We start from the raw sequence: 27,526 nt of genomic DNA, 5'->3' as shown, positions 1-27,526 counted from the left end.
TTTACTGTGTTGTTTGAGTACTCTAAAACTAGTTGGAAGTTGCTGCTGTCCGCTTCCTGGCTGCAAAACCGGCGTCTACCAGAAGCACAAGCAAGACAAGGGTGATCTGTAGCGAAGTTTACGGCACAGTGCCGTTCAGGAGAGTTTTTGTTGGAACTACTGCATCTGATTCAGGAGCCAAGGGCTACGCCACAGGCGTCTGCGCACTGTCGAGCATGTGTGTTGAATAATGGTGCTGATAGCCACGTATCATTTCAAGCAGATTTGATGCCTTTCGGAGACAATTTTTCATTGAATAGGATTGTAGCTGATTTGTGGCAGCAGGAAATAAGTTGTAGTCAAAAGAATCTTCAATAGATGGTCGCAGGTCAAATCAGTATTGTATGGCTCGTAACGAGTTGCGTGCAGCCCGGCTAGCTCAGTCGGTAGAACATGAGACTCTTAATCTCAGGGTCGTGGGTTCGAGCCCCACGCTGGGTGGCGCAAAATTTTGTGTCTACGCGGATCCAACATGCGCCCCTCTCGTGAGCCTTGCGTAAGGAACGTAACGTGTTACGACGATGCCTAGCATCGTATGAATATCAGAGGAACGGTATTTGAAGCTGAAAGTGACTCTGAAATGAAATAAATGTGTTGTTTTGGAATTTTAGTTGTACATCGATATAGTGTGAGATGTGTAGGAAAGCAGCAGCTGTGCTAACTAAATGCAAATAATGGTCGCTCATGCGGTGCGTTTCGAGCTGAAGGGCTCCGATTCACTACTCTGTAAGAACAAAGTACCCGAGAAGGGCGCTAGGAGGCGCCTCCTTAGCTCAGTGGCAGAGCGCTGGTCTAGTAAACCAGAGGTCGTGAGTTCGATCCTCACAGGAGGCAAATGAATTTTGTAACAGCCCCTCCCACCGTGGCCCTTTCGAAAAAAGCGGTCAAGGATAAAAAAAATTATGAATGGGTGCGGTATTTAAGAAATACTCTCGCAAATGAATAGTGTGAATGGTGCTATTAAAGTGGGCACCAGAATCTGCAGCTTTTGGCAGTCTGCGGAGAATGCCGACGTGAAATACTTAGTTCTTGTGATGTATTTTCTACCCCTGATAAAGACCCTCGCGATTGTCGTCGTCGTCGTCGTCGTCGTCGTCGGCGCCGCCGCCGCCGCTTTGGTAATAGCGACAACTCGCCATTGTATCACATAGGGTGAGGTACCTTCTGCAAGCGACTGAGATGGCACTAAGCGATTGAAGCTGATTTGCCACCTCTTGTTTGATCAGCGTCATAAGGGCTTGAATGTAACTTGCGATGGGACACAGCAAGAAGTAGCGTCGTACTTTTAGTACTGAAATTTGAGATGGAGAACTGCGTCAAAGATGGGAAATTCATTCTGCCAAGTGTACAAATGGCGAAAATGAAGTGTGTGTGGAGAAGTATACTGCACCAGTGACCGTGTGGCCTAATGGATAAGGCGTCGGACTTCGGATCCGAAGATTGCAGGTTCGAATCCTGTCACGGTCGAGTTTTTCCTGTTCTGCAAAAGATGCATGCTGTTTTACTGTGTTGTTTGAGTACTCTAAAACTAGTTGGAAGTTGCTGCTGTCCGCTTCCTGGCTGCAAAACCGGCGTCTACCAGAAGCACAAGCAAGACAAGGGTGATCTGTAGCGAAGTTTTCGGCACAGTGCCGTTCAGGAGAGTTTTTGTTGGAACTACTGCATCTGATTCAGGAGCCAAGGGCTACGCCACAGGCGTCTGCGCACTGTCGAGCATGTGTGTTGAATAATGGTGCTGATAGCCACGTATCATTTCAAGCAGATTTGATGCCTTTCGGAGACAATTTTTCATTGAATAGGATTGTAGCTGATTTGTGGCAGCAGGAAATAAGTTGTAGTCAAAAGAATCTTCAATAGATGGTCGCAGGTCAAATCAGTATTGTATGGCTCGTAACGCGTTGCGTGCAGCCCGGCTAGCTCAGTCGGTAGAACATGAGACTCTTAATCTCAGGGTCGTGGGTTCGAGCCCCACGCTGGGCGGCGCAAAATTTTGTGTCTACGCGGATCCAACATGCGCCCCTCACGTGAGCCTTGCGTAATGAACGTAACGTGTTACGACGATGCCTAGCTTCGTATGAATATCAGAGGAACGGTATTTGAAGCTGAAAGTGACTCTGAAATGAAATAAATGTGTTGTTTTGGAATTTTAGTTGTACATCGATATAGTGTGAGATGTGTAGGAAAGCAGCAGCTGTGCTAACTAAATGCAAATAATTGTCGCTCATGCGGTGCGTTTCGAGCTGAAGGGCTCCAATTCACTACTCTGTAAGAACAAAGTACCCGAGAAGGGCGCTAGGAGGCGCCTCCTTAGCTCAGTGGCAGAGCGCTGGTCTAGTAAACCAGAGGTCGTGAGTTCGATCCTCACAGGAGGCAAATGAATTTTGTAACAGCCCCTCCCACCGTGGCCCTTTCGAAAAAAGCGGTCAAGGATAAAAAAAATTATGAATGGGTGCGGTATTTAAGAAATGCTCTCGCAAATGAATAGTGTGAATGGTGCTATTAAAGTGGGCACCAGAATCTGCGGCTTTTGGCAGTCTCCGGAGAATGCCGACGTGAAATACTTAGTTCTTGTGATGTATTTTCTACCCCTGATAAAGACCCTCGCGATTGTGGTCGTCGTCGTCGTCGTCGTCGTCGTCGGCGCCGCCGCCGCCGCTTTGGTAATAGCGACAACTCGCCATTGTATCACATAGGGTGAGGTACCTTCTGCAAGCGACTGAGATGGCACTAAGCGATTGAAGCTGATTTGCCACCTCTTGTTTGATCAGCGTCATAAGGGCTTGAATGTAACTTGCGATGGGACACAGCAAGAAGTAGCGTCGTACTTTTAGTACTGAAATTTGAGATGGAGAACTGCGTCAAAGATGGGAAATTCATTCTGCCAAGTGTACAAATGGCGAAAATGAAGTGTGTGTGGAGAAGTATACTGCACCAGTGACCGTGTGGCCTAATGGATAAGGCGTCGGACTTCGGATCCGAAGATTGCAGGTTCGAATCCTGTCACAGTCGAGTTTTTCCTGTTCTGCAAAAGATGCATGCTGTTTTACTGTGTTGTTTGAGTACTCTAAAACTAGTTGGAAGTTGCTGCTGTCCGCTTCCTGGCTGCAAAACCGGCGTCTACCAGAAGCACAAGCAAGACAAGGGTGATCTGTAGCGAAGTTTTCGGCACAGTGCCGTTCAGGAGAGTTTTTGTTGGAACTACTGCATCTGATTCAGGAGCCAAGGGCTACGCCACAGGCGTCTGCGCACTGTCGAGCATGTGTGTTGAATAATGGTGCTGATAGCCACGTATCATTTCAAGCAGATTTGATGCCTTTCGCAGACAATTTTTCATTGAATAGGATTGTAGCTGATTTATGGCAGCAGGAAATAAGTTGTAGTCAAAAGAATCTTCAATAGATGGTCGCAGGTCAAATCAGTATTGTATGGCTCGTAACGCGTTGCGTGCAGCCCGGCTAGCTCAGTCGGTAGAGCATGAGACTCTTAATCTCAGGGTCGTGGGTTCGAGCCCCACACTGGGCGGCGCAAAATTTTGTGTCTACGCGGATCCAACATGCGCCCCTCTCGTGAGCCTTGCGTAATGAACGTAACGGGTTACGACGATGCCTAGCTTCGTATGAATATCAGAGGAACGGTATTTGAAGCTGAAAGTGACTCTGAAATGAAATAAATGTGTTGTTTTGGAATTTTAGTTGTACATCGATATAGTGTGAGATGTGTAGGAAAGCAGCAGCTGTGCTAACTAAATGCAAATAATGGTCGCTCATGCGGTGCGTTTCGAGCTGAAGGGCTCCGATTCACTACTCTGTAAGAACAAAGTACCCGAAAAGGGCGCTAGGAGGCGCCTCCTTAGCTCAGTGGCAGAGCGCTGGTCTAGTAAACCAGAGGTCGTGAGTTTGATCCTCACAGGAGGCAAATGAATTTTGTAACAGCCCCTCCCACCGTGGCCCTTTCGAAAAAAGCGGTCAGGGATAAAAAAAATTATGAATGGGTGCGGTATTTAAGAAATGCTCTCGCAAATGAATAGTGTGAATGGTGCTATTAAAGTGGGCACCAGAATCTGCAGCTTTTGGCAGTCTGCGGAGAATGCCGACGTGAAATACTTAGTTCTTGTGATGTATTTTCTACCCCTGATAAAGACCCTCGCGATTGTCGTCGTCGTCGTCGGCGGCGGCGGCGCCGCCGCCGCCGCTTTGGTAATAGCGACAACTCGCCATTGTATCACATAGGGTGAGGTACCTTCTGCAAGCGACTGAGATGGCACTAAGCGATTGAAGCTGATTTGCCACCTCTTGTTTGATCAGCGTCATAAGGGCTTGAATGTAACTTGCGATGGGACACAGCAAGAAGTAGCGTCGTACTTTTAGTACTGAAATTTGAGATGGAGAACTGCGTCAAAGATGGGAAATTCATTCTGCCAAGTGTACAAATGGCGAAAATGAAGTGTGTGTGGAGAAGTATACTGCACCAGTGACCGTGTGGCCTAATGGATAAGGCGTCGGACTTCGGATCCGAAGATTGCAGGTTCGAATCCTGTCACGGTCGAGTTTTTCCTGTTCTGCAAAAGATGCATGCTGTTTTACTGTGTTGTTTGAGTACTCTAAAACTAGTTGGAAGTTGCTGCTGTCCGCTTCCTGGCTGCAAAACCGGCGTCTACCAGAAGCACAAGCAAGACAAGGGTGATCTGTAGCGAATTTTTCGGCACAGTGCCGTTCAGGAGAGTTTTTGTTGGAACTACTGCATCTGATTCAGGAGCCAAGGGCTACGCCACAGGCGTCTGCGCACTGTCGAGCATGTGTGTTGAATAATGGTGCTGATAGCCACGTATCATTTCAAGCAGATTTGATGCCTTTCGGAGACAATTTTTCATTGAATAGGATTGTAGCTGATTTGTGGCAGCAGGAAATAAGTTGTAGTCAAAAGAATCTTCAATAGATGGTCGCAGGTCAAATCAGTATTGTATGGCTCGTAACGCGTTGCGTGCAGCCCGGCTAGCTCAGTCGGTAGAACATGAGACTCTTAATCTCAGGGTCGTGGGTTCGAGCCCCACGCTGGGCGGCGCAAAATTTTGTGTCTACGCGGATCCAACATGCGCCCCTCTCGTGAGCCTTGCGTAATGAACGTAACGTGTTACGACGATGCCTAGCTTCGTATGAATATCAGAGGAACGGTATTTGAAGCTGAAAGTGACTCTGAAATGAAATAAATGTGTTGTTTTGGAATTTTAGTTGTACATCGATATAGTGTGAGATGTGTAGGAAAGCAGCAGCTGTGCTAACTAAATGCAAATAATGGTCGCTCATGCGGTGAGTTTCGAGCTGAAGGGCTCCAATTCACTACTCTGTAAGAACAAAGTACCCGAGAAGGGCGCTAGGAGGCGCCTCCTTAGCTCAGTGGCAGAGCGCTGGTCTAGTAAACCAGAGGTCGTGAGTTCGATCCTCACAGGAGGCAAATGAATTTTGTAACAGCCCCTCCCACCGTGGCCCTTTCGAAAAAAGCGGTCAAGGATAAAAAAAATTATGAATGGGTGCGGTATTTAAGAAATGCTCTCGCAAATGAATAGTGTGAATGGTGCTATTAAAGTGGGCACCAGAATCTGCGGCTTTTGGCAGTCTCCGGAGAATGCCGACGTGAAATACTTAGTTCTTGTGATGTATTTTCTACCCCTGATAAAGACCCTCGCGATTGTGGTCGTCGTCGTCGTCGTCGTCGTCGGCGCCGCCGCCGCCGCTTTGGTAATAGCGACAACTCGCCATTGTATCACATAGGGTGAGGTACCTTCTGCAAGCGACTGAGATGGCACTAAGCGATTGAAGCTGATTTGCCACCTCTTGTTTGATCAGCGTCATAAGGGCTTGAATGTAACTTGCGATGGGACACAGCAAGAAGTAGCGTCGTACTTTTAGTACTGAAATTTGAGATGGAGAACTGCGTCAAAGATGGGAAATTCATTCTGCCAAGTGTACAAATGGCGAAAATGAAGTGTGTGTGGAGAAGTATACTGCACCAGTGACCGTGTGGCCTAATGGATAAGGCTCGGACTTCGGATCCGAAGATTGCAGGTTCGAATCCTGTCACGGTCGAGTTTTTCCTGTTCTGCAAAAGATGCATGCTGTTTTACTGTGTTGTTTGAGTACTCTAAAACTAGTTGGAAGTTGCTGCTGTCCGCTTCCTGGCTGCAAAACCGGCGTCTACCAGAAGCACAAGCAAGACAAGGGTGATCTGTAGCGAAGTTTTCGGCACAGTGCCGTTCAGGAGAGTTTTTGTTGGAACTACTGCATCTGATTCAGGAGCCAAGGGCTACGCCACAGGCGTCTGCGCACTGTCGAGCATGTGTGTTGAATAATGGTGCTGATAGCCACGTATCATTTCAAGCAGATTTGATGCCTTTCGGAGACAATTTTTCATTGAATAGGATTGTAGCTGATTTGTGGCAGCAGGAAATAAGTTGTAGTCAAAAGAATCTTCAATAGATGGTCGCAGGTCAAATCAGTATTGTATGGCTCGTAACGCGTTGCGTGCAGCCCGGCTAGCTCAGTCGGTAGAGCATGAGACTCTTAATCTCAGGGTCGTGGGTTCGAGCCCCACACTGGGCGGCGCAAAATTTTGTGTCTACGCGGATCCAACATGCGCCCCTCTCGTGAGCCTTGCGTAATGAACGTAACGGGTTACGACGATGCCTAGCTTCGTATGAATATCAGAGGAACGGTATTTGAAGCTGAAAGTGACTCTGAAATGAAATAAATGTGTTGTTTTGGAATTTTAGTTGTACATCGATATAGTGTGAGATGTGTAGGAAAGCAGCAGCTGTGCTAACTAAATGCAAATAATGGTCGCTCATGCGGTGCGTTTCGAGCTGAAGGGCTCCGATTCACTACTCTGTAAGAACAAAGTACCCGAAAAGGGCGCTAGGAGGCGCCTCCTTAGCTCAGTGGCAGAGCGCTGGTCTAGTAAACCAGAGGTCGTGAGTTCGATCCTCACAGGAGGCAAATGAATTTTGTAACAGCCCCTCCCACCGTGGCCCTTTCGAAAAAAGCGGTCAAGGATAAAAAAAATTATGAATGGGTGCGGTATTTAAGAAATGCTCTCGCAAATGAATAGTGTGAATGGTGCTATTAAAGTGGGCACCAGAATCTGCAGCTTTCGGCAGTCTCCGGAGAATGCCGACGTGAAATACTTAGTTCTTGTGATGTATTTTCTACCCCTGATAAAGACCCTCGCGATTGTCGTCGTCGTCGTCGTCGTCGTCGTCGTCGTCGGCGCCGCCGCCGCCGCTTTGGTAATAGCGACAACTCGCCATTGTATCACATAGGGTGAGGTACCTTCTGCAAGCGACTGAGATGGCACTAAGCGATTGAAGCTGATTTGCCACCTCTTGTTTGATCAGCGTCATAAGGGCTTGAATGTAACTTGCGATGGGACACAGCAAGAAGTAGCGTCGTACTTTTAGTACTGAAATTTGAGATGGAGAACTGCGTCAAAGATAAGAAATTCATTCTGCCAAGTATACAAATGGCGAAAATGAAGTGTGTGTGGAGAAGTATACTGCACCAGTGACCGTGTGGCCTAATGGATAAGGCGTCGGACTTCGGATCCGAAGATTGCAGGTTCGAATCCTGTCACGGTCGAGTTTTTCCTGTTCTGCAAAAGATGCATGCTGTTTTACTGTGTTGTTTGAGTACTCTAAAACTAGTTGGAAGTTGCTGCTGTCCGCTTCCTGGCTGCAAAACCGGCGTCTACCAGAAGCACAAGCAAGACAAGGGTGATCTGTAGCGAAGTTTTCGGCACAGTGCCGTTCAGGAGAGTTTTTGTTGGAACTACTGCATCTGATTCAGGAGCCAAGGGCTACGCCACAGGCGTCTGCGCACTGTCGAGCATGTGTGTTGAATAATGGTGCTGATAGCCACGTATCATTTCAAGCAGATTTGATGCCTTTCGCAGACAATTTTTCATTGAATAGGATTGTAGCTGATTTGTGGCAGCAGGAAATAAGTTGTAGTCAAAAGAATCTTCAATAGATGGTCGCAGGTCAAATCAGTATTGTATGGCTCGTAACGCGTTGCGTGCAGCCCGGCTAGCTCAGTCGGTAGAGCATGAGACTCTTAATCTCAGGGTCGTGGGTTCGAGCCCCACGCTGGGCGGCGCAAAATTTTGTGTCTACGCGGATCCAACATGCGCCCCTCTCGTGAGCCTTGCGTAATGAACGTAACGGGTTACGACGATGCCTAGCTTCGTATGAATATCAGAGGAACGGTATTTGAAGCTGAAAGTGACTCTGAAATGAAATAAATGTGTTGTTTTGGAATTTTAGTTGTACATCGATATAGTGTGAGATGTGTAGGAAAGCAGCAGCTGTGCTAACTAAATGCAAATAATGGTCGCTCATGCGGTGCGTTTCGAGCTGAAGGGCTCCGATTCACTACTCTGTAAGAACAAAGTACCCGAAAAGGGCGCTAGGAGGCGCCTCCTTAGCTCAGTGGCAGAGCGCTGGTCTAGTAAACCAGAGGTCGTGAGTTCGATCCTCACAGGAGGCAAATGAATTTTGTAACAGCCCCTCCCACCGTGGCCCTTTCGAAAAAAGCGGTCAAGGATAAAAAAAATTATGAATGGGTGCGGTATTTAAGAAATGCTCTCGCAAATGAATAGTGTGAATGGTGCTATTAAAGTGGGCACCAGAATCTGCAGCTTTTGGCAGTCTCCGGAGAATGCCGACGTGAAATACTTAGTTCTTGTGATGTATTTTCTACCCCTGATAAAGACCCTCGCGATTGTCGTCGTCGTCGTCGTCGTCGGCGCCGCCGCCGCCGCTTTGGTAATAGCGACAACTCGCCATTGTATCACATAGGGTGAGGTACCTTCTGCAAGCGACTGAGATGGCACTAAGCGATTGAAGCTGATTTGCCACCTCTTGTTTGATCAGCGTCATAAGGGCTTGAATGTAACTTGCGATGGGACACAGCAAGAAGTAGCGTCGTACTTTTAGTACTGAAATTTGAGATGGAGAACTGCGTCAAAGATGGGAAATTCATTCTGCCAAGTGTACAAATGGCGAAAATGAAGTGTGTGTGGAGAAGTATACTGCACCAGTGACCGTGTGGCCTAATGGATAAGGCGTCGGACTTCGGATCCGAAGATTGCAGGTTCGAATCCTGTCACGGTCGAGTTTTTCCTGTTCTGCAAAAGATGCATGCTGTTTTACTGTGTTGTTTGAGTACTCTAAAACTAGTTGGAAGTTGCTGCTGTCCGCTTCCTGGCTGCAAAACCGGCGTCTACCAGAAGCACAAGCAAGACAAGGGTGATCTGTAGCGAAGTTTTCGGCACAGTGCCGTTCAGGAGAGTTTTTGTTGGAACTACTGCATCTGATTCAGGAGCCAAGGGCTACGCCACAGGCGTCTGCGCACTGTCGAGCATGTGTGTTGAATAATGGTGCTGATAGCCACGTATCATTTCAAGCAGATTTGATGCCTTTCGGAGACAATTTTTCATTGAATAGGATTGTAGCTGATTTGTGGCAGCAGGAAATAAGTTGTAGTCAAAAGAATCTTCAATAGATGGTCGCAGGTCAAATCAGTATTGTATGGCTCGTAACGCGTTGCGTGCAGCCCGGCTAGCTCAGTCGGTAGAGCATGAGACTCTTAATCTCAGGGTCGTGGGTTCGAGCCCCACGCTGGGCGGCGCAAAATTTTGTGTCTACGCGGATCCAACATGCGCCCCTCTCGTGAGCCTTGCGTAATGAACGTAACGGGTTACGACGATGCCTAGCTTCGTATGAATATCAGAGGAACGGTATTTGAAGCTGAAAGTGACTCTGAAATGAAATAAATGTGTTGTTTTGGAATTTTAGTTGTACATCGATATAGTGTGAGATGTGTAGGAAAGCAGCAGCTGTGCTAACTAAATGCAAATAATGGTCGCTCATGCGGTGCGTTTCGAGCTGAAGGGCTCCGATTCACTACTCTGTAAGAACAAAGTACCCGAAAAGGGCGCTAGGAGGCGCCTCCTTAGCTCAGTGGCAGAGCGCTGGTCTAGTAAACCAGAGGTCGTGAGTTCGATCCTCACAGGAGGCAAATGAATTTTGTAACAGCCCCTCCCACCGTGGCCCTTTCGAAAAAAGCGGTCAAGGATAAAAAAAATTATGAATGGGTGCGGTATTTAAGAAATGCTCTCGCAAATGAATAGTGTGAATGGTGCTATTAAAGTGGGCACCAGAATCTGCAGCTTTTGGCAGTCTCCGGAGAATGCCGACGTGAAATACTTAGTTTTTGTGATGTATTTTCTACCCCTGATAAAGACCCTCGCGATTGTCGTCGTCGTCGTCGTCGGCGCCGCCGCCGCCGCTTTCGTAATAGCGACAACTCGCCATTGTATCACATAGGGTGAGGTACCTTCTGCAAGCGACTGAGATGGCACTAAGCGATTGAAGCTGATTTGCCACCTCTTGTTTGATCAGCGTCATAAGGGCTTGAATGTAACTTGCGATGGGACACAGCAAGAAGTAGCGTCGTACTTTTAGTACTGAAATTTGAGATGGAGAACTGCGTCAAAGATGGGAAATTCATTCTGCCAAGTGTACAAATGGCGAAAATGAAGTGTGTGTGGAGAAGTATACTGCACCAGTGACCGTGTGGCCTAATGGATAAGGCGTCGGACTTCGGATCCGAAGATTGCAGGTTCGAATCCTGTCACGGTCGAGTTTTTCCTGTTCTGCAAAAGATGCATGCTGTTTTACTGTGTTGTTTGAGTACTCTAAAACTAGTTGGAAGTTGCTGCTGTCCGCTTCCTGGCTGCAAACCCGGCGTCTACCAGAAGCACAAGCAAGACAAGGGTGATCTGTAGCGAAGTTTTCGGCACAGTGCCGTTCAGGAGAGTTTTTGTTGGAACTACTGCATCTGATTCAGGAGCCAAGGGCTACGCCACAGGCGTCTGCGCACTGTCGAGCATGTGTGTTGAATAATGGTGCTGATAGCCACGTATCATTTCAAGCAGATTTGATGCCTTTCGCAGACAATTTTTCATTGAATAGGATTGTAGCTGATTTGTGGCAGCAGGAAATAAGTTGTAGTCAAAAGAATCTTCAATAGATGGTCGCAGGTCAAATCAGTATTGTATGGCTCGTAACGCGTTGCGTGCAGCCCGGCTAGCTCAGTCGGTAGAGCATGAGACTCTTAATCTCAGGGTCGTGGGTTCGAGCCCCACGCTGGGCGGCGCAAAATTTTGTGTCTACGCGGATCCAACATGCGCCCCTCTCGTGAGCCTTGCGTAATGAACGTAACGGGTTACGACGATGCCTAGCTTCGTATGAATATCAGAGGAACGGTATTTGAAGCTGAAAGTGACTCTGAAATGAAATAAATGTGTTGTTTTGGAATTTTAGTTGTACATCGATATAGTGTGAGATGTGTAGGAAAGCAGCAGCTGTGCTAACTAAATGCAAATAATGGTCGCTCATGCGGTGCGTTTCGAGCTGAAGGGCTCCGATTCACTACTCTGTAAGAACAAAGTACCCGAAAAGGGCGCTAGGAGGCGCCTCCTTAGCTCAGTGGCAGAGCGCTGGTCTAGTAAACCAGAGGTCGTGAGTTCGATCCTCACAGGAGGCAAATGAATTTTGTAACAGCCCCTCCCACCGTGGCCCTTTCGAAAAAAGCGGTCAAGGATAAAAAAAATTATGAATGGGTGCGGTATTTAAGAAATGCTCTCGCAAATGAATAGTGTGAATGGTGCTATTAAAGTGGGCACCAGAATCTGCAGCTTTTGGCAGTCTCCGGAGAATGCCGACGTGAAATACTTAGTTCTTGTGATGTATTTTCTACCCCTGATAAAGACCCTCGCGATTGTGGTCGTCGTCGTCGTCGTCGTCGTCGTCGTCGTCGTCGTCGGCGCCGCCGCCGCCGCTTTCGTAATAGCGACAACTCGCCATTGTATCACATAGGGTGAGGTACCTTCTGCAAGCGACTGAGATGGCACTAAGCGATTGAAGCTGATTTGCCACCTCTTGTTTGATCAGCGTCATAAGGGCTTGAATGTAACTTGCGATGGGACACAGCAAGAAGTAGCGTCGTACTTTTAGTACTGAAATTTGAGATGGAGAACTGCGTCAAAGATGGGAAATTCATTCTGCCAAGTGTACAAATGGCGAAAATGAAGTGTGTGTGGAGAAGTATACTGCACCAGTGACCGTGTGGCCTAATGGATAAGGCGTCGGACTTCGGATCCGAAGATTGCAGGTTCGAATCCTGTCACGGTCGAGTTTTTCCTGTTCTGCAAAAGATGCATGCTGTTTTACTGTGTTGTTTGAGTACTCTAAAACTAGTTGGAAGTTGCTGCTGTCCGCTTCCTGGCTGCAAAACCGGCGTCTACCAGAAGCACAAGCAAGACAAGGGTGATCTGTAGCGAAGTTTTCGGCACAGTGCCGTTCAGGAGAGTTTTTGTTGGAACTACTGCATCTGATTCAGGAGCCAAGGGCTACGCCACAGGCGTCTGCGCACTGTCGAGCATGTGTGTTGAATAATGGTGCTGATAGCCACGTATCATTTCAAGCAGATTTGATGCCTTTCGGAGACAATTTTTCATTGAATAGGATTGTAGCTGATTTGTGGCAGCAGGAAATAAGTTGTAGTCAAAAGAATCTTCAATAGATGGTCGCAGGTCAAATCAGTATTGTATGGCTCGTAACGCGTTGCGTGCAGCCCGGCTAGCTCAGTCGGTAGAGCATGAGACTCTTAATCTCAGGGTCGTGGGTTCGAGCCCCACGCTGGGCGGCGCAAAATTTTGTGTCTACGCGGATCCAACATGCGCCCCTCTCGTGAGCCTTGCGTAATGAACGTAACGGGTTACGACGATGCCTAGCTTCGTATGAATATCAGAGGAACGGTATTTGAAGCTGAAAGTGACTCTGAAATGAAATAAATGTGTTGTTTTGGAATTTTAGTTGTACATCGATATAGTGTGAGATGTGTAGGAAAGCAGCAGCTGTGCTAACTAAATGCAAATAATGGTCGCTCATGCGGTGCGTTTCGAGCTGAAGGGCTCCGATTCACTACTCTGTAAGAACAAAGTACCCGAAAAGGGCGCTAGGAGGCGCCTCCTTAGCTCAGTGGCAGAGCGCTGGTCTAGTAAACCAGAGATCGTGAGTTCGATCCTCACAGGAGGCAAATGAATTTTGTAACAGCCCCTCCCACCGTGGCCCTTTCGAAAAAAGCGGTCAAGGATAAAAAAAATTATGAATGGGTGCGGTATTTAAGAAATGCTCTCGCAAATGAATAGTGTGAATGGTGCTATTAAAGTGGGCACCAGAATCTGCAGCTTTTGGCAGTCTGCGGAGAATGCCGACGTGAAATACTTAGTTTTTGTGATGTATTTTCTACCCCTGATAAAGACCCTCGCGATTGTCGTCGTCGTCGTCGTCGGCGCCGCCGCCGCCGCTTTCGTAATAGCGACAACTCGCCATTGTATCACATAGGGTGAGGTACCTTCTGCAAGCGACTGAGATGGCACTAAGCGATTGAAGCTGATTTGCCACCTCTTGTTTGATCAGCGTCATAAGGGCTTGAATGTAACTTGCGATGGGACACAGCAAGAAGTAGCGTCGTACTTTTAGTACTGAAATTTGAGATGGAGAACTGCGTCAAAGATGGGAAATTCATTCTGCCAAGTGTACAAATGGCGAAAATGAAGTGTGTGTGGAGAAGTATACTGCACCAGTGACCGTGTGGCCTAATGGATAAGGCGTCGGACTTCGGATCCGAAGATTGCAGGTTCGAATCCTGTCACGGTCGAGTTTTTCCTGTTCTGCAAAAGATGCATGCTGTTTTACTGTGTTGTTTGAGTACTCTAAAACTAGTTGGAAGTTGCTGCTGTCCGCTTCCTGGCTGCAAACCCGGCGTCTACCAGAAGCACAAGCAAGACAAGGGTGATCTGTAGCGAAGTTTTCGGCACAGTGCCGTTCAGGAGAGTTTTTGTTGGAACTACTGCATCTGATTCAGGAGCCAAGGGCTACGCCACAGGCGTCTGCGCACTGTCGAGCATGTGTGTTGAATAATGGTGCTGATAGCCACGTATCATTTCAAGCAGATTTGATGCCTTTCGCAGACAATTTTTCATTGAATAGGATTGTAGCTGATTTGTGGCAGCAGGAAATAAGTTGTAGTCAAAAGAATCTTCAATAGATGGTCGCAGGTCAAATCAGTATTGTATGGCTCGTAACGCGTTGCGTGCAGCCCGGCTAGCTCAGTCGGTAGAGCATGAGACTCTTAATCTCAGGGTCGTGGGTTCGAGCCCCACGCTGGGCGGCGCAAAATTTTGTGTCTACGCGGATCCAACATGCGCCCCTCTCGTGAGCCTTGCGTAATGAACGTAACGGGTTACGACGATGCCTAGCTTCGTATGAATATCAGAGGAACGGTATTTGAAGCTGAAAGTGACTCTGAAATGAAATAAATGTGTTGTTTTGGAATTTTAGTTGTACATCGATATAGTGTGAGATGTGTAGGAAAGCAGCAGCTGTGCTAACTAAATGCAAATAATGGTCGCTCATGCGGTGCGTTTCGAGCTGAAGGGCTCCGATTCACTACTCTGTAAGAACAAAGTACCCGAAAAGGGCGCTAGGAGGCGCCTCCTTAGCTCAGTGGCAGAGCGCTGGTCTAGTAAACCAGAGGTCGTGAGTTCGATCCTCACAGGAGGCAAATGAATTTTGTAACAGCCCCTCCCACCGTGGCCCTTTCGAAAAAAGCGGTCAAGGATAAAAAAAATTATGAATGGGTGCGGTATTTAAGAAATGCTCTCGCAAATGAATAGTGTGAATGGTGCTATTAAAGTGGGCACCAGAATCTGCAGCTTTTGGCAGTCTGCGGAGAATGCCGACGTGAAATACTTAGTTCTTGTGATGTATTTTCTACCCCTGATAAAGACCCTCGCGATTGTCGTCGTCGTCGTCGTCGTCGGCGCCGCCGCCGCCGCTTTGGTAATAGCGACAACTCGCCATTGTATCACATAGGGTGAGGTACCTTCTGCAAGCGACTGAGATGGCACTAAGCGATTGAAGCTGATTTGCCACCTCTTGTTTGATCAGCGTCATAAGGGCTTGAATGTAACTTGCGATGGGACACAGCAAGAAGTAGCGTCGTACTTTTAGTACTGAAATTTGAGATGGAGAACTGCGTCAAAGATGGGAAATTCATTCTGCCAAGTGTACAAATGGCGAAAATGAAGTGTGTGTGGAGAAGTATACTGCACCAGTGACCGTGTGGCCTAATGGATAAGGCGTCGGACTTCGGATCCGAAGATTGCAGGTTCGAATCCTGTCACGGTCGAGTTTTTCCTGTTCTGCAAAAGATGCATGCTGTTTTACTGTGTTGTTTGAGTACTCTAAAACTAGTTGGAAGTTGCTGCTGTCCGCTTCCTGGCTGCAAAACCGGCGTCTACCAGAAGCACAAGCAAGACAAGGGTGATCTGTAGCGAAGTTTTCGGCACAGTGCCGTTCAGGAGAGTTTTTGTTGGAACTACTGCATCTGATTCAGGAGCCAAGGGCTACGCCACAGGCGTCTGCGCACTGTCGAGCATGTGTGTTGAATAATGGTGCTGATAGCCACGTATCATTTCAAGCAGATTTGATGCCTTTCGCAGACAATTTTTCATTGAATAGGATTGTAGCTGATTTGTGGCAGCAGGAAATAAGTTGTAGTCAAAAGAATCTTCAATAGATGGTCGCAGGTCAAATCAGTATTGTATGGCTCGTAACGCGTTGCGTGCAGCCCGGCTAGCTCAGTCGGTAGAGCATGAGACTCTTAATCTCAGGGTCGTGGGTTCGAGCCCCACGCTGGGCGGCGCAAAATTTTGTGTCTACGCGGATCCAACATGCGCCCCTCTCGTGAGCCTTGCGTAATGAACGTAACGGGTTACGACGATGCCTAGCTTCGTATGAATATCAGAGGAACGGTATTTGAAGCTGAAAGTGACTCTGAAATGAAATAAATGTGTTGTTTTGGAATTTTAGTTGTACATCGATATAGTGTGAGATGTGTAGGAAAGCAGCAGCTGTGCTAACTAAATGCAAATAATGGTCGCTCATGCGGTGCGTTTCGAGCTGAAGGGCTCCGATTCACTACTCTGTAAGAACAAAGTACCCGAAAAGGGCGCTAGGAGGCGCCTCCTTAGCTCAGTGGCAGAGCGCTGGTCTAGTAAACCAGAGGTCGTGAGTTCGATCCTCACAGGAGGCAAATGAATTTTGTAACAGCCCCTCCCACCGTGGCCCTTTCGAAAAAAGCGGTCAAGGATAAAAAAAATTATGAATGGGTGCGGTATTTAAGAAATGCTCTCGCAAATGAATAGTGTGAATGGTGCTATTAAAGTGGGCACCAGAATCTGCAGCTTTTGGCAGTCTCCGGAGAATGCCGACGTGAAATACTTAGTTCTTGTGATGTATTTTCTACCCCTGATAAAGACCCTCGCGATTGTCGTCGTCGTCGTCGTCGTCGGCGCCGCCGCCGCCGCTTTGGTAATAGCGACAACTCGCCATTGTATCACATAGGGTGAGGTACCTTCTGCAAGCGACTGAGATGGCACTAAGCGATTGAAGCTGATTTGCCACCTCTTGTTTGATCAGCGTCATAAGGGCTTGAATGTAACTTGCGATGGGACACAGCAAGAAGTAGCGTCGTACTTTTAGTACTGAAATTTGAGATGGAGAACTGCGTCAAAGATGGGAAATTCATTCTGCCAAGTGTACAAATGGCGAAAATGAAGTGTGTGTGGAGAAGTATACTGCACCAGTGACCGTGTGGCCTAATGGATAAGGCGTCGGACTTCGGATCCGAAGATTGCAGGTTCGAATCCTGTCACGGTCGAGTTTTTCCTGTTCTGCAAAAGATGCATGCTGTTTTACTGTGTTGTTTGAGTACTCTAAAACTAGTTGGAAGTTGCTGCTGTCCGCTTCCTGGCTGCAAAACCGGCGTCTACCAGAAGCACAAGCAAGACAAGGGTGATCTGTAGCGAAGTTTTCGGCACAGTGCCGTTCAGGAGAGTTTTTGTTGGAACTACTGCATCTGATTCAGGAGCCAAGGGCTACGCCACAGGCGTCTGCGCACTGTCGAGCATGTGTGTTGAATAATGGTGCTGATAGCCACGTATCATTTCAAGCAGATTTGATGCCTTTCGGAGACAATTTTTCATTGAATAGGATTGTAGCTGATTTGTGGCAGCAGGAAATAAGTTGTAGTCAAAAGAATCTTCAATAGATGGTCGCAGGTCAAATCAGTATTGTATGGCTCGTAACGCGTTGCGTGCAGCCCGGCTAGCTCAGTCGGTAGAGCATGAGACTCTTAATCTCAGGGTCGTGGGTTCGAGCCCCACGCTGGGCGGCGCAAAATTTTGTGTCTACGCGGATCCAACATGCGCCCCTCTCGTGAGCCTTGCGTAATGAACGTAACGGGTTACGACGATGCCTAGCTTCGTATGAATATCAGAGGAACGGTATTTGAAGCTGAAAGTGACTCTGAAATGAAATAAATGTGTTGTTTTGGAATTTTAGTTGTACATCGATATAGTGTGAGATGTGTAGGAAAGCAGCAGCTGTGCTAACTAAATGCAAATAATGGTCGCTCATGCGGTGCGTTTCGAGCTGAAGGGCTCCGATTCACTACTCTGTAAGAACAAAGTACCCGAAAAGGGCGCTAGGAGGCGCCTCCTTAGCTCAGTGGCAGAGCGCTGGTCTAGTAAACCAGAGATCGTGAGTTCGATCCTCACAGGAGGCAAATGAATTTTGTAACAGCCCCTCCCACCGTGGCCCTTTCGAAAAAAGCGGTCAAGGATAAAAAAAATTATGAATGGGTGCGGTATTTAAGAAATGCTCTCGCAAATGAATAGTGTGAATGGTGCTATTAAAGTGGGCACCAGAATCTGCAGCTTTTGGCAGTCTCCGGAGAATGCCGACGTGAAATACTTAGTTTTTGTGATGTATTTTCTACCCCTGATAAAGACCCTCGCGATTGTCGTCGTCGTCGTCGTCGTCGGCGCCGCCGCCGCCGCTTTCGTAATAGCGACAACTCGCCATTGTATCACATAGGGTGAGGTACCTTCTGCAAGCGACTGAGATGGCACTAAGCGATTGAAGCTGATTTGCCACCTCTTGTTTGATCAGCGTCATAAGGGCTTGAATGTAACTTGCGATGGGACACAGCAAGAAGTAGCGTCGTACTTTTAGTACTGAAATTTGAGATGGAGAACTGCGTCAAAGATGGGAAATTCATTCTGCCAAGTGTACAAATGGCGAAAATGAAGTGTGTGTGGAGAAGTATACTGCACCAGTGACCGTGTGGCCTAATGGATAAGGCGTCGGACTTCGGATCCGAAGATTGCAGGTTCGAATCCTGTCACGGTCGAGTTTTTCCTGTTCTGCAAAAGATGCATGCTGTTTTACTGTGTTGTTTGAGTACTCTAAAACTAGTTGGAAGTTGCTGCTGTCCGCTTCCTGGCTGCAAACCCGGCGTCTACCAGAAGCACAAGCAAGACAAGGGTGATCTGTAGCGAAGTTTTCGGCACAGTGCCGTTCAGGAGAGTTTTTGTTGGAACTACTGCATCTGATTCAGGAGCCAAGGGCTACGCCACAGGCGTCTGCGCACTGTCGAGCATGTGTGTTGAATAATGGTGCTGATAGCCACGTATCATTTCAAGCAGATTTGATGCCTTTCGGAGACAATTTTTCATTGAATAGGATTGTAGCTGATTTGTGGCAGCAGGAAATAAGTTGTAGTCAAAAGAATCTTCAATAGATGGTCGCAGGTCAAATCAGTATTGTATGGCTCGTAACGCGTTGCGTGCAGCCCGGCTAGCTCAGTCGGTAGAGCATGAGACTCTTAATCTCAGGGTCGTGGGTTCGAGCCCCACGCTGGGCGGCGCAAAATTTTGTGTCTACGCGGATCCAACATGCGCCCCTCTCGTGAGCCTTGCGTAATGAACGTAACGGGTTACGACGATGCCTAGCTTCGTATGAATATCAGAGGAACGGTATTTGAAGCTGAAAGTGACTCTGAAATGAAATAAATGTGTTGTTTTGGAATTTTAGTTGTACATCGATATAGTGTGAGATGTGTAGGAAAGCAGCAGCTGTGCTAACTAAATGCAAATAATGGTCGCTCATGCGGTGCGTTTCGAGCTGAAGGGCTCCGATTCACTACTCTGTAAGAACAAAGTACCCGAAAAGGGCGCTAGGAGGCGCCTCCTTAGCTCAGTGGCAGAGCGCTGGTCTAGTAAACCAGAGGTCGTGAGTTCGATCCTCACAGGAGGCAAATGAATTTTGTAACAGCCCCTCCCACCGTGGCCCTTTCGAAAAAAGCGGTCAAGGATAAAAAAAATTATGAATGGGTGCGGTATTTAAGAAATGCTCTCGCAAATGAATAGTGTGAATGGTGCTATTAAAGTGGGCACCAGAATCTGCAGCTTTTGGCAGTCTCCGGAGAATGCCGACGTGAAATACTTAGTTTTTGTGATGTATTTTCTACCCCTGATAAAGACCCTCGCGATTGTCGTCGTCGTCGTCGTCGGCGCCGCCGCCGCCGCTTTCGTAATAGCGACAACTCGCCATTGTATCACATAGGGTGAGGTACCTTCTGCAAGCGACTGAGATGGCACTAAGCGATTGAAGCTGATTTGCCACCTCTTGTTTGATCAGCGTCATAAGGGCTTGAATGTAACTTGCGATGGGACACAGCAAGAAGTAGCGTCGTACTTTTAGTACTGAAATTTGAGATGGAGAACTGCGTCAAAGATGGGAAATTCATTCTGCCAAGTGTACAAATGGCGAAAATGAAGTGTGTGTGGAGAAGTATACTGCACCAGTGACCGTGTGGCCTAATGGATAAGGCGTCGGACTTCGGATCCGAAGATTGCAGGTTCGAATCCTGTCACGGTCGAGTTTTTCCTGTTCTGCAAAAGATGCATGCTGTTTTACTGTGTTGTTTGAGTACTCTAAAACTAGTTGGAAGTTGCTGCTGTCCGCTTCCTGGCTGCAAACCCGGCGTCTACCAGAAGCACAAGCAAGACAAGGGTGATCTGTAGCGAAGTTTTCGGCACAGTGCCGTTCAGGAGAGTTTTTGTTGGAACTACTGCATCTGATTCAGGAGCCAAGGGCTACGCCACAGGCGTCTGCGCACTGTCGAGCATGTGTGTTGAATAATGGTGCTGATAGCCACGTATCATTTCAAGCAGATTTGATGCCTTTCGCAGACAATTTTTCATTGAATAGGATTGTAGCTGATTTGTGGCAGCAGGAAATAAGTTGTAGTCAAAAGAATCTTCAATAGATGGTCGCAGGTCAAATCAGTATTGTATGGCTCGTAACGCGTTGCGTGCAGCCCGGCTAGCTCAGTCGGTAGAGCATGAGACTCTTAATCTCAGGGTCGTGGGTTCGAGCCCCACGCTGGGCGGCGCAAAATTTTGTGTCTACGCGGATCCAACATGCGCCCCTCTCGTGAGCCTTGCGTAATGAACGTAACGGGTTACGACGATGCCTAGCTTCGTATGAATATCAGAGGAACGGTATTTGAAGCTGAAAGTGACTCTGAAATGAAATAAATGTGTTGTTTTGGAATTTTAGTTGTACATCGATATAGTGTGAGATGTGTAGGAAAGCAGCAGCTGTGCTAACTAAATGCAAATAATGGTCGCTCATGCGGTGCGTTTCGAGCTGAAGGGCTCCGATTCACTACTCTGTAAGAACAAAGTACCCGAAAAGGGCGCTAGGAGGCGCCTCCTTAGCTCAGTGGCAGAGCGCTGGTCTAGTAAACCAGAGGTCGTGAGTTCGATCCTCACAGGAGGCAAATGAATTTTGTAACAGCCCCTCCCACCGTGGCCCTTTCGAAAAAAGCGGTCAAGGATAAAAAAAATTATGAATGGGTGCGGTATTTAAGAAATGCTCTCGCAAATGAATAGTGTGAATGGTGCTATTAAAGTGGGCACCAGAATCTGCAGCTTTTGGCAGTCTCCGGAGAATGCCGACGTGAAATACTTAGTTCTTGTGATGTATTTTCTACCCCTGATAAAGACCCTCGCGATTGTCGTCGTCGTCGTCGTCGTCGTCGTCGTCGTCGTCGTCGTCGTCGGCGCCGCCGCCGCCGCTTTCGTAATAGCGACAACTCGCCATTGTATCACATAGGGTGAGGTACCTTCTGCAAGCGACTGAGATGGCACTAAGCGATTGAAGCTGATTTGCCACCTCTTGTTTGATCAGCGTCATAAGGGCTTGAATGTAACTTGCGATGGGACACAGCAAGAAGTAGCGTCGTACTTTTAGTACTGAAATTTGAGATGGAGAACTGCGTCAAAGATGGGAAATTCATTCTGCCAAGTGTACAAATGGCGAAAATGAAGTGTGTGTGGAGAAGTATACTGCACCAGTGACCGTGTGGCCTAATGGATAAGGCGTCGGACTTCGGATCCGAAGATTGCAGGTTCGAATCCTGTCACGGTCGAGTTTTTCCTGTTCTGCAAAAGATGCATGCTGTTTTACTGTGTTGTTTGAGTACTCTAAAACTAGTTGGAAGTTGCTGCTGTCCGCTTCCTGGCTGCAAAACCGGCGTCTACCAGAAGCACAAGCAAGACAAGGGTGATCTGTAGCGAAGTTTTCGGCACAGTGCCGTTCAGGAGAGTTTTTGTTGGAACTACTGCATCTGATTCAGGAGCCAAGGGCTACGCCACAGGCGTCTGCGCACTGTCGAGCATGTGTGTTGAATAATGGTGCTGATAGCCACGTATCATTTCAAGCAGATTTGATGCCTTTCGGAGACAATTTTTCATTGAATAGGATTGTAGCTGATTTGTGGCAGCAGGAAATAAGTTGTAGTCAAAAGAATCTTCAATAGATGGTCGCAGGTCAAATCAGTATTGTATGGCTCGTAACGCGTTGCGTGCAGCCCGGCTAGCTCAGTCGGTAGAGCATGAGACTCTTAATCTCAGGGTCGTGGGTTCGAGCCCCACGCTGGGCGGCGCAAAATTTTGTGTCTACGCGGATCCAACATGCGCCCCTCTCGTGAGCCTTGCGTAATGAACGTAACGGGTTACGACGATGCCTAGCTTCGTATGAATATCAGAGGAACGGTATTTGAAGCTGAAAGTGACTCTGAAATGAAATAAATGTGTTGTTTTGGAATTTTAGTTGTACATCGATATAGTGTGAGATGTGTAGGAAAGCAGCAGCTGTGCTAACTAAATGCAAATAATGGTCGCTCATGCGGTGCGTTTCGAGCTGAAGGGCTCCGATTCACTACTCTGTAAGAACAAAGTACCCGAAAAGGGCGCTAGGAGGCGCCTCCTTAGCTCAGTGGCAGAGCGCTGGTCTAGTAAACCAGAGATCGTGAGTTCGATCCTCACAGGAGGCAAATGAATTTTGTAACAGCCCCTCCCACCGTGGCCCTTTCGAAAAAAGCGGTCAAGGATAAAAAAAATTATGAATGGGTGCGGTATTTAAGAAATGCTCTCGCAAATGAATAGTGTGAATGGTGCTATTAAAGTGGGCACCAGAATCTGCAGCTTTTGGCAGTCTCCGGAGAATGCCGACGTGAAATACTTAGTTTTTGTGATGTATTTTCTACCCCTGATAAAGACCCTCGCGATTGTCGTCGTCGTCGTCGGCGCCGCCGCCGCCGCTTTCGTAATAGCGACAACTCGCCATTGTATCACATAGGGTGAGGTACCTTCTGCAAGCGACTGAGATGGCACTAAGCGATTGAAGCTGATTTGCCACCTCTTGTTTGATCAGCGTCATAAGGGCTTGAATGTAACTTGCGATGGGACACAGCAAGAAGTAGCGTCGTACTTTTAGTACTGAAATTTGAGATGGAGAACTGCGTCAAAGATGGGAAATTCATTCTGCCAAGTGTACAAATGGCGAAAATGAAGTGTGTGTGGAGAAGTATACTGCACCAGTGACCGTGTGGCCTAATGGATAAGGCGTCGGACTTCGGATCCGAAGATTGCAGGTTCGAATCCTGTCACGGTCGAGTTTTTCCTGTTCTGCAAAAGATGCATGCTGTTTTACTGTGTTGTTTGAGTACTCTAAAACTAGTTGGAAGTTGCTGCTGTCCGCTTCCTGGCTGCAAACCCGGCGTCTACCAGAAGCACAAGCAAGACAAGGGTGATCTGTAGCGAAGTTTTCGGCACAGTGCCGTTCAGGAGAGTTTTTGTTGGAACTACTGCATCTGATTCAGGAGCCAAGGGCTACGCCACAGGCGTCTGCGCACTGTCGAGCATGTGTGTTGAATAATGGTGCTGATAGCCACGTATCATTTCAAGCAGATTTGATGCCTTTCGCAGACAATTTTTCATTGAATAGGATTGTAGCTGATTTGTGGCAGCAGGAAATAAGTTGTAGTCAAAAGAATCTTCAATAGATGGTCGCAGGTCAAATCAGTATTGTATGGCTCGTAACGCGTTGCGTGCAGCCCGGCTAGCTCAGTCGGTAGAGCATGAGACTCTTAATCTCAGGGTCGTGGGTTCGAGCCCCACGCTGGGCGGCGCAAAATTTTGTGTCTACGCGGATCCAACATGCGCCCCTCTCGTGAGCCTTGCGTAATGAACGTAACGGGTTACGACGATGCCTAGCTTCGTATGAATATCAGAGGAACGGTATTTGAAGCTGAAAGTGACTCTGAAATGAAATAAATGTGTTGTTTTGGAATTTTAGTTGTACATCGATATAGTGTGAGATGTGTAGGAAAGCAGCAGCTGTGCTAACTAAATGCAAATAATGGTCGCTCATGCGGTGCGTTTCGAGCTGAAGGGCTCCGATTCACTACTCTGTAAGAACAAAGTACCCGAAAAGGGCGCTAGGAGGCGCCTCCTTAGCTCAGTGGCAGAGCGCTGGTCTAGTAAACCAGAGGTCGTGAGTTCGATCCTCACAGGAGGCAAATGAATTTTGTAACAGCCCCTCCCACCGTGGCCCTTTCGAAAAAAGCGGTCAAGGATAAAAAAAATTATGAATGGGTGCGGTATTTAAGAAATGCTCTCGCAAATGAATAGTGTGAATGGTGCTATTAAAGTGGGCACCAGAATCTGCAGCTTTTGGCAGTCTCCGGAGAATGCCGACGTGAAATACTTAGTTCTTGTGATGTATTTTCTACCCCTGATAAAGACCCTCGCGATTGTCGTCGTCGTCGTCGTCGTCGTCGTCGTCGTCGTCGTCGTCGTCGGCGCCGCCGCCGCCGCTTTCGTAATAGCGACAACTCGCCATTGTATCACATAGGGTGAGGTACCTTCTGCAAGCGACTGAGATGGCACTAAGCGATTGAAGCTGATTTGCCACCTCTTGTTTGATCAGCGTCATAAGGGCTTGAATGTAACTTGCGATGGGACACAGCAAGAAGTAGCGTCGTACTTTTAGTACTGAAATTTGAGATGGAGAACTGCGTCAAAGATGGGAAATTCATTCTGCCAAGTGTACAAATGGCGAAAATGAAGTGTGTGTGGAGAAGTATACTGCACCAGTGACCGTGTGGCCTAATGGATAAGGCGTCGGACTTCGGATCCGAAGATTGCAGGTTCGAATCCTGTCACGGTCGAGTTTTTCCTGTTCTGCAAAAGATGCATGCTGTTTTACTGTGTTGTTTGAGTACTCTAAAACTAGTTGGAAGTTGCTGCTGTCCGCTTCCTGGCTGCAAAACCGGCGTCTACCAGAAGCACAAGCAAGACAAGGGTGATCTGTAGCGAAGTTTTCGGCACAGTGCCGTTCAGGAGAGTTTTTGTTGGAACTACTGCATCTGATTCAGGAGCCAAGGGCTACGCCACAGGCGTCTGCGCACTGTCGAGCATGTGTGTTGAATAATGGTGCTGATAGCCACGTATCATTTCAAGCAGATTTGATGCCTTTCGGAGACAATTTTTCATTGAATAGGATTGTAGCTGATTTGTGGCAGCAGGAAATAAGTTGTAGTCAAAAGAATCTTCAATAGATGGTCGCAGGTCAAATCAGTATTGTATGGCTCGTAACGCGTTGCGTGCAGCCCGGCTAGCTCAGTCGGTAGAGCATGAGACTCTTAATCTCAGGGTCGTGGGTTCGAGCCCCACGCTGGGCGGCGCAAAATTTTGTGTCTACGCGGATCCAACATGCGCCCCTCTCGTGAGCCTTGCGTAATGAACGTAACGGGTTACGACGATGCCTAGCTTCGTATGAATATCAGAGGAACGGTATTTGAAGCTGAAAGTGACTCTGAAATGAAATAAATGTGTTGTTTTGGAATTTTAGTTGTACATCGATATAGTGTGAGATGTGTAGGAAAGCAGCAGCTGTGCTAACTAAATGCAAATAATGGTCGCTCATGCGGTGCGTTTCGAGCTGAAGGGCTCCGATTCACTACTCTGTAAGAACAAAGTACCCGAAAAGGGCGCTAGGAGGCGCCTCCTTAGCTCAGTGGCAGAGCGCTGGTCTAGTAAACCAGAGATCGTGAGTTCGATCCTCACAGGAGGCAAATGAATTTTGTAACAGCCCCTCCCACCGTGGCCCTTTCGAAAAAAGCGGTCAAGGATAAAAAAAATTATGAATGGGTGCGGTATTTAAGAAATGCTCTCGCAAATGAATAGTGTGAATGGTGCTATTAAAGTGGGCACCAGAATCTGCAGCTTTTGGCAGTCTCCGGAGAATGCCGACGTGAAATACTTAGTTTTTGTGATGTATTTTCTACCCCTGATAAAGACCCTCGCGATTGTCGTCGTCGTCGTCGTCGGCGCCGCCGCCGCCGCTTTCGTAATAGCGACAACTCGCCATTGTATCACATAGGGTGAGGTACCTTCTGCAAGCGACTGAGATGGCACTAAGCGATTGAAGCTGATTTGCCACCTCTTGTTTGATCAGCGTCATAAGGGCTTGAATGTAACTTGCGATGGGACACAGCAAGAAGTAGCGTCGTACTTTTAGTACTGAAATTTGAGATGGAGAACTGCGTCAAAGATGGGAAATTCATTCTGCCAAGTGTACAAATGGCGAAAATGAAGTGTGTGTGGAGAAGTATACTGCACCAGTGACCGTGTGGCCTAATGGATAAGGCGTCGGACTTCGGATCCGAAGATTGCAGGTTCGAATCCTGTCACGGTCGAGTTTTTCCTGTTCTGCAAAAGATGCATGCTGTTTTACTGTGTTGTTTGAGTACTCTAAAACTAGTTGGAAGTTGCTGCTGTCCGCTTCCTGGCTGCAAACCCGGCGTCTACCAGAAGCACAAGCAAGACAAGGGTGATCTGTAGCGAAGTTTTCGGCACAGTGCCGTTCAGGAGAGTTTTTGTTGGAACTACTGCATCTGATTCAGGAGCCAAGGGCTACGCCACAGGCGTCTGCGCACTGTCGAGCATGTGTGTTGAATAATGGTGCTGATAGCCACGTATCATTTCAAGCAGATTTGATGCCTTTCGCAGACAATTTTTCATTGAATAGGATTGTAGCTGATTTGTGGCAGCAGGAAATAAGTTGTAGTCAAAAGAATCTTCAATAGATGGTCGCAGGTCAAATCAGTATTGTATGGCTCGTAACGCGTTGCGTGCAGCCCGGCTAGCTCAGTCGGTAGAGCATGAGACTCTTAATCTCAGGGTCGTGGGTTCGAGCCCCACGCTGGGCGGCGCAAAATTTTGTGTCTACGCGGATCCAACATGCGCCCCTCTCGTGAGCCTTGCGTAATGAACGTAACGGGTTACGACGATGCCTAGCTTCGTATGAATATCAGAGGAACGGTATTTGAAGCTGAAAGTGACTCTGAAATGAAATAAATGTGTTGTTTTGGAATTTTAGTTGTACATCGATATAGTGTGAGATGTGTAGGAAAGCAGCAGCTGTGCTAACTAAATGCAAATAATGGTCGCTCATGCGGTGCGTTTCGAGCTGAAGGGCTCCGATTCACTACTCTGTAAGAACAAAGTACCCGAAAAGGGCGCTAGGAGGCGCCTCCTTAGCTCAGTGGCAGAGCGCTGGTCTAGTAAACCAGAGGTCGTGAGTTCGATCCTCACAGGAGGCAAATGAATTTTGTAACAGCCCCTCCCACCGTGGCCCTTTCGAAAAAAGCGGTCAAGGATAAAAAAAATTATGAATGGGTGCGGTATTTAAGAAATGCTCTCGCAAATGAATAGTGTGAATGGTGCTATTAAAGTGGGCACCAGAATCTGCAGCTTTTGGCAGTCTGCGGAGAATGCCGACGTGAAATACTTAGTTCTTGTGATGTATTTTCTACCCCTGATAAAGACCCTCGCGATTGTCGTCGTCGTCGTCGTCGTCGGCGCCGCCGCCGCCGCTTTGGTAATAGCGACAACTCGCCATTGTATCACATAGGGTGAGGTACCTTCTGCAAGCGACTGAGATGGCACTAAGCGATTGAAGCTGATTTGCCACCTCTTGTTTGATCAGCGTCATAAGGGCTTGAATGTAACTTGCGATGGGACACAGCAAGAAGTAGCGTCGTACTTTTAGTACTGAAATTTGAGATGGAGAACTGCGTCAAAGATGGGAAATTCATTCTGCCAAGTG

At 47.6% G+C, this 27,526-nt stretch overlaps 53 non-coding genes across 53 annotated transcripts; all 53 read left to right on the top strand.

Moving 5' to 3' along the window:
• The first annotated feature begins 407 nt into the window (after nucleotides 1-407).
• Trnak-cuu (transfer RNA lysine (anticodon CUU)) lies at nucleotides 408-480 on the top strand. Its single transcript has one exon. It is a non-coding gene; the product is annotated as a tRNA-Lys (tRNA).
• Nucleotides 481-801: 321 nt separating this feature from the next.
• Nucleotides 802-873, top strand: Trnat-agu (transfer RNA threonine (anticodon AGU)). The gene has a single exon. It is a non-coding gene; the product is annotated as a tRNA-Thr (tRNA).
• A 560-nt stretch (nucleotides 874-1,433) lies between these two features.
• Nucleotides 1,434-1,506, top strand: Trnar-ucg (transfer RNA arginine (anticodon UCG)). Its single transcript has one exon. It is a non-coding gene; the product is annotated as a tRNA-Arg (tRNA).
• Nucleotides 1,507-1,946: 440 nt separating this feature from the next.
• Trnak-cuu (transfer RNA lysine (anticodon CUU)) lies at nucleotides 1,947-2,019 on the top strand. Its single transcript has one exon. It is a non-coding gene; the product is annotated as a tRNA-Lys (tRNA).
• Nucleotides 2,020-2,340: 321 nt separating this feature from the next.
• Trnat-agu (transfer RNA threonine (anticodon AGU)) lies at nucleotides 2,341-2,412 on the top strand. Its single transcript has one exon. It is a non-coding gene; the product is annotated as a tRNA-Thr (tRNA).
• Nucleotides 2,413-2,975: 563 nt separating this feature from the next.
• Trnar-ucg (transfer RNA arginine (anticodon UCG)) lies at nucleotides 2,976-3,048 on the top strand. Its single transcript has one exon. It is a non-coding gene; the product is annotated as a tRNA-Arg (tRNA).
• A 440-nt stretch (nucleotides 3,049-3,488) lies between these two features.
• On the top strand, nucleotides 3,489-3,561 carry Trnak-cuu (transfer RNA lysine (anticodon CUU)). The gene has a single exon. It is a non-coding gene; the product is annotated as a tRNA-Lys (tRNA).
• A 321-nt stretch (nucleotides 3,562-3,882) lies between these two features.
• Nucleotides 3,883-3,954, top strand: Trnat-agu (transfer RNA threonine (anticodon AGU)). Its single transcript has one exon. It is a non-coding gene; the product is annotated as a tRNA-Thr (tRNA).
• A 557-nt stretch (nucleotides 3,955-4,511) lies between these two features.
• Nucleotides 4,512-4,584, top strand: Trnar-ucg (transfer RNA arginine (anticodon UCG)). The gene has a single exon. It is a non-coding gene; the product is annotated as a tRNA-Arg (tRNA).
• Nucleotides 4,585-5,024: 440 nt separating this feature from the next.
• Nucleotides 5,025-5,097, top strand: Trnak-cuu (transfer RNA lysine (anticodon CUU)). Its single transcript has one exon. It is a non-coding gene; the product is annotated as a tRNA-Lys (tRNA).
• A 321-nt stretch (nucleotides 5,098-5,418) lies between these two features.
• On the top strand, nucleotides 5,419-5,490 carry Trnat-agu (transfer RNA threonine (anticodon AGU)). The gene has a single exon. It is a non-coding gene; the product is annotated as a tRNA-Thr (tRNA).
• Nucleotides 5,491-6,050: 560 nt separating this feature from the next.
• Trnar-ucg (transfer RNA arginine (anticodon UCG)) lies at nucleotides 6,051-6,122 on the top strand. Its single transcript has one exon. It is a non-coding gene; the product is annotated as a tRNA-Arg (tRNA).
• Nucleotides 6,123-6,562: 440 nt separating this feature from the next.
• Nucleotides 6,563-6,635, top strand: Trnak-cuu (transfer RNA lysine (anticodon CUU)). Its single transcript has one exon. It is a non-coding gene; the product is annotated as a tRNA-Lys (tRNA).
• Nucleotides 6,636-6,956: 321 nt separating this feature from the next.
• Nucleotides 6,957-7,028, top strand: Trnat-agu (transfer RNA threonine (anticodon AGU)). Its single transcript has one exon. It is a non-coding gene; the product is annotated as a tRNA-Thr (tRNA).
• Nucleotides 7,029-7,594: 566 nt separating this feature from the next.
• Nucleotides 7,595-7,667, top strand: Trnar-ucg (transfer RNA arginine (anticodon UCG)). The gene has a single exon. It is a non-coding gene; the product is annotated as a tRNA-Arg (tRNA).
• Nucleotides 7,668-8,107: 440 nt separating this feature from the next.
• On the top strand, nucleotides 8,108-8,180 carry Trnak-cuu (transfer RNA lysine (anticodon CUU)). Its single transcript has one exon. It is a non-coding gene; the product is annotated as a tRNA-Lys (tRNA).
• Nucleotides 8,181-8,501: 321 nt separating this feature from the next.
• On the top strand, nucleotides 8,502-8,573 carry Trnat-agu (transfer RNA threonine (anticodon AGU)). Its single transcript has one exon. It is a non-coding gene; the product is annotated as a tRNA-Thr (tRNA).
• A 554-nt stretch (nucleotides 8,574-9,127) lies between these two features.
• Trnar-ucg (transfer RNA arginine (anticodon UCG)) lies at nucleotides 9,128-9,200 on the top strand. Its single transcript has one exon. It is a non-coding gene; the product is annotated as a tRNA-Arg (tRNA).
• A 440-nt stretch (nucleotides 9,201-9,640) lies between these two features.
• On the top strand, nucleotides 9,641-9,713 carry Trnak-cuu (transfer RNA lysine (anticodon CUU)). The gene has a single exon. It is a non-coding gene; the product is annotated as a tRNA-Lys (tRNA).
• A 321-nt stretch (nucleotides 9,714-10,034) lies between these two features.
• Nucleotides 10,035-10,106, top strand: Trnat-agu (transfer RNA threonine (anticodon AGU)). Its single transcript has one exon. It is a non-coding gene; the product is annotated as a tRNA-Thr (tRNA).
• A 551-nt stretch (nucleotides 10,107-10,657) lies between these two features.
• Nucleotides 10,658-10,730, top strand: Trnar-ucg (transfer RNA arginine (anticodon UCG)). Its single transcript has one exon. It is a non-coding gene; the product is annotated as a tRNA-Arg (tRNA).
• A 440-nt stretch (nucleotides 10,731-11,170) lies between these two features.
• On the top strand, nucleotides 11,171-11,243 carry Trnak-cuu (transfer RNA lysine (anticodon CUU)). The gene has a single exon. It is a non-coding gene; the product is annotated as a tRNA-Lys (tRNA).
• Nucleotides 11,244-11,564: 321 nt separating this feature from the next.
• Trnat-agu (transfer RNA threonine (anticodon AGU)) lies at nucleotides 11,565-11,636 on the top strand. Its single transcript has one exon. It is a non-coding gene; the product is annotated as a tRNA-Thr (tRNA).
• Nucleotides 11,637-12,211: 575 nt separating this feature from the next.
• Nucleotides 12,212-12,284, top strand: Trnar-ucg (transfer RNA arginine (anticodon UCG)). Its single transcript has one exon. It is a non-coding gene; the product is annotated as a tRNA-Arg (tRNA).
• Nucleotides 12,285-12,724: 440 nt separating this feature from the next.
• Nucleotides 12,725-12,797, top strand: Trnak-cuu (transfer RNA lysine (anticodon CUU)). Its single transcript has one exon. It is a non-coding gene; the product is annotated as a tRNA-Lys (tRNA).
• Nucleotides 12,798-13,118: 321 nt separating this feature from the next.
• Trnat-agu (transfer RNA threonine (anticodon AGU)) lies at nucleotides 13,119-13,190 on the top strand. Its single transcript has one exon. It is a non-coding gene; the product is annotated as a tRNA-Thr (tRNA).
• A 551-nt stretch (nucleotides 13,191-13,741) lies between these two features.
• On the top strand, nucleotides 13,742-13,814 carry Trnar-ucg (transfer RNA arginine (anticodon UCG)). Its single transcript has one exon. It is a non-coding gene; the product is annotated as a tRNA-Arg (tRNA).
• Nucleotides 13,815-14,254: 440 nt separating this feature from the next.
• On the top strand, nucleotides 14,255-14,327 carry Trnak-cuu (transfer RNA lysine (anticodon CUU)). The gene has a single exon. It is a non-coding gene; the product is annotated as a tRNA-Lys (tRNA).
• Nucleotides 14,328-14,648: 321 nt separating this feature from the next.
• On the top strand, nucleotides 14,649-14,720 carry Trnat-agu (transfer RNA threonine (anticodon AGU)). The gene has a single exon. It is a non-coding gene; the product is annotated as a tRNA-Thr (tRNA).
• Nucleotides 14,721-15,274: 554 nt separating this feature from the next.
• Trnar-ucg (transfer RNA arginine (anticodon UCG)) lies at nucleotides 15,275-15,347 on the top strand. Its single transcript has one exon. It is a non-coding gene; the product is annotated as a tRNA-Arg (tRNA).
• A 440-nt stretch (nucleotides 15,348-15,787) lies between these two features.
• Nucleotides 15,788-15,860, top strand: Trnak-cuu (transfer RNA lysine (anticodon CUU)). Its single transcript has one exon. It is a non-coding gene; the product is annotated as a tRNA-Lys (tRNA).
• A 321-nt stretch (nucleotides 15,861-16,181) lies between these two features.
• Trnat-agu (transfer RNA threonine (anticodon AGU)) lies at nucleotides 16,182-16,253 on the top strand. The gene has a single exon. It is a non-coding gene; the product is annotated as a tRNA-Thr (tRNA).
• A 554-nt stretch (nucleotides 16,254-16,807) lies between these two features.
• Trnar-ucg (transfer RNA arginine (anticodon UCG)) lies at nucleotides 16,808-16,880 on the top strand. Its single transcript has one exon. It is a non-coding gene; the product is annotated as a tRNA-Arg (tRNA).
• Nucleotides 16,881-17,320: 440 nt separating this feature from the next.
• Trnak-cuu (transfer RNA lysine (anticodon CUU)) lies at nucleotides 17,321-17,393 on the top strand. Its single transcript has one exon. It is a non-coding gene; the product is annotated as a tRNA-Lys (tRNA).
• A 321-nt stretch (nucleotides 17,394-17,714) lies between these two features.
• Trnat-agu (transfer RNA threonine (anticodon AGU)) lies at nucleotides 17,715-17,786 on the top strand. Its single transcript has one exon. It is a non-coding gene; the product is annotated as a tRNA-Thr (tRNA).
• A 554-nt stretch (nucleotides 17,787-18,340) lies between these two features.
• On the top strand, nucleotides 18,341-18,413 carry Trnar-ucg (transfer RNA arginine (anticodon UCG)). Its single transcript has one exon. It is a non-coding gene; the product is annotated as a tRNA-Arg (tRNA).
• A 440-nt stretch (nucleotides 18,414-18,853) lies between these two features.
• Nucleotides 18,854-18,926, top strand: Trnak-cuu (transfer RNA lysine (anticodon CUU)). Its single transcript has one exon. It is a non-coding gene; the product is annotated as a tRNA-Lys (tRNA).
• A 321-nt stretch (nucleotides 18,927-19,247) lies between these two features.
• Nucleotides 19,248-19,319, top strand: Trnat-agu (transfer RNA threonine (anticodon AGU)). Its single transcript has one exon. It is a non-coding gene; the product is annotated as a tRNA-Thr (tRNA).
• A 551-nt stretch (nucleotides 19,320-19,870) lies between these two features.
• On the top strand, nucleotides 19,871-19,943 carry Trnar-ucg (transfer RNA arginine (anticodon UCG)). The gene has a single exon. It is a non-coding gene; the product is annotated as a tRNA-Arg (tRNA).
• A 440-nt stretch (nucleotides 19,944-20,383) lies between these two features.
• On the top strand, nucleotides 20,384-20,456 carry Trnak-cuu (transfer RNA lysine (anticodon CUU)). Its single transcript has one exon. It is a non-coding gene; the product is annotated as a tRNA-Lys (tRNA).
• Nucleotides 20,457-20,777: 321 nt separating this feature from the next.
• Trnat-agu (transfer RNA threonine (anticodon AGU)) lies at nucleotides 20,778-20,849 on the top strand. The gene has a single exon. It is a non-coding gene; the product is annotated as a tRNA-Thr (tRNA).
• A 578-nt stretch (nucleotides 20,850-21,427) lies between these two features.
• Trnar-ucg (transfer RNA arginine (anticodon UCG)) lies at nucleotides 21,428-21,500 on the top strand. Its single transcript has one exon. It is a non-coding gene; the product is annotated as a tRNA-Arg (tRNA).
• A 440-nt stretch (nucleotides 21,501-21,940) lies between these two features.
• Nucleotides 21,941-22,013, top strand: Trnak-cuu (transfer RNA lysine (anticodon CUU)). The gene has a single exon. It is a non-coding gene; the product is annotated as a tRNA-Lys (tRNA).
• Nucleotides 22,014-22,334: 321 nt separating this feature from the next.
• On the top strand, nucleotides 22,335-22,406 carry Trnat-agu (transfer RNA threonine (anticodon AGU)). The gene has a single exon. It is a non-coding gene; the product is annotated as a tRNA-Thr (tRNA).
• A 548-nt stretch (nucleotides 22,407-22,954) lies between these two features.
• Nucleotides 22,955-23,027, top strand: Trnar-ucg (transfer RNA arginine (anticodon UCG)). The gene has a single exon. It is a non-coding gene; the product is annotated as a tRNA-Arg (tRNA).
• Nucleotides 23,028-23,467: 440 nt separating this feature from the next.
• On the top strand, nucleotides 23,468-23,540 carry Trnak-cuu (transfer RNA lysine (anticodon CUU)). Its single transcript has one exon. It is a non-coding gene; the product is annotated as a tRNA-Lys (tRNA).
• Nucleotides 23,541-23,861: 321 nt separating this feature from the next.
• Nucleotides 23,862-23,933, top strand: Trnat-agu (transfer RNA threonine (anticodon AGU)). Its single transcript has one exon. It is a non-coding gene; the product is annotated as a tRNA-Thr (tRNA).
• A 578-nt stretch (nucleotides 23,934-24,511) lies between these two features.
• Trnar-ucg (transfer RNA arginine (anticodon UCG)) lies at nucleotides 24,512-24,584 on the top strand. The gene has a single exon. It is a non-coding gene; the product is annotated as a tRNA-Arg (tRNA).
• Nucleotides 24,585-25,024: 440 nt separating this feature from the next.
• Trnak-cuu (transfer RNA lysine (anticodon CUU)) lies at nucleotides 25,025-25,097 on the top strand. The gene has a single exon. It is a non-coding gene; the product is annotated as a tRNA-Lys (tRNA).
• Nucleotides 25,098-25,418: 321 nt separating this feature from the next.
• On the top strand, nucleotides 25,419-25,490 carry Trnat-agu (transfer RNA threonine (anticodon AGU)). The gene has a single exon. It is a non-coding gene; the product is annotated as a tRNA-Thr (tRNA).
• A 551-nt stretch (nucleotides 25,491-26,041) lies between these two features.
• On the top strand, nucleotides 26,042-26,114 carry Trnar-ucg (transfer RNA arginine (anticodon UCG)). The gene has a single exon. It is a non-coding gene; the product is annotated as a tRNA-Arg (tRNA).
• Nucleotides 26,115-26,554: 440 nt separating this feature from the next.
• Nucleotides 26,555-26,627, top strand: Trnak-cuu (transfer RNA lysine (anticodon CUU)). Its single transcript has one exon. It is a non-coding gene; the product is annotated as a tRNA-Lys (tRNA).
• A 321-nt stretch (nucleotides 26,628-26,948) lies between these two features.
• Trnat-agu (transfer RNA threonine (anticodon AGU)) lies at nucleotides 26,949-27,020 on the top strand. Its single transcript has one exon. It is a non-coding gene; the product is annotated as a tRNA-Thr (tRNA).
• The last annotated feature ends 506 nt before the right edge of the window (nucleotides 27,021-27,526 follow it).

This window comes from Schistocerca cancellata, unplaced genomic scaffold (genome assembly GCF_023864275.1).
Source record: "Schistocerca cancellata isolate TAMUIC-IGC-003103 unplaced genomic scaffold, iqSchCanc2.1 HiC_scaffold_1109, whole genome shotgun sequence".
NCBI classification, from domain to species: domain Eukaryota; kingdom Metazoa; phylum Arthropoda; class Insecta; order Orthoptera; family Acrididae; genus Schistocerca; species Schistocerca cancellata.
The sequence above is the reverse complement of the archived record's forward strand: the minus strand, read 5'-3'. Positions and strand labels throughout refer to the sequence as shown.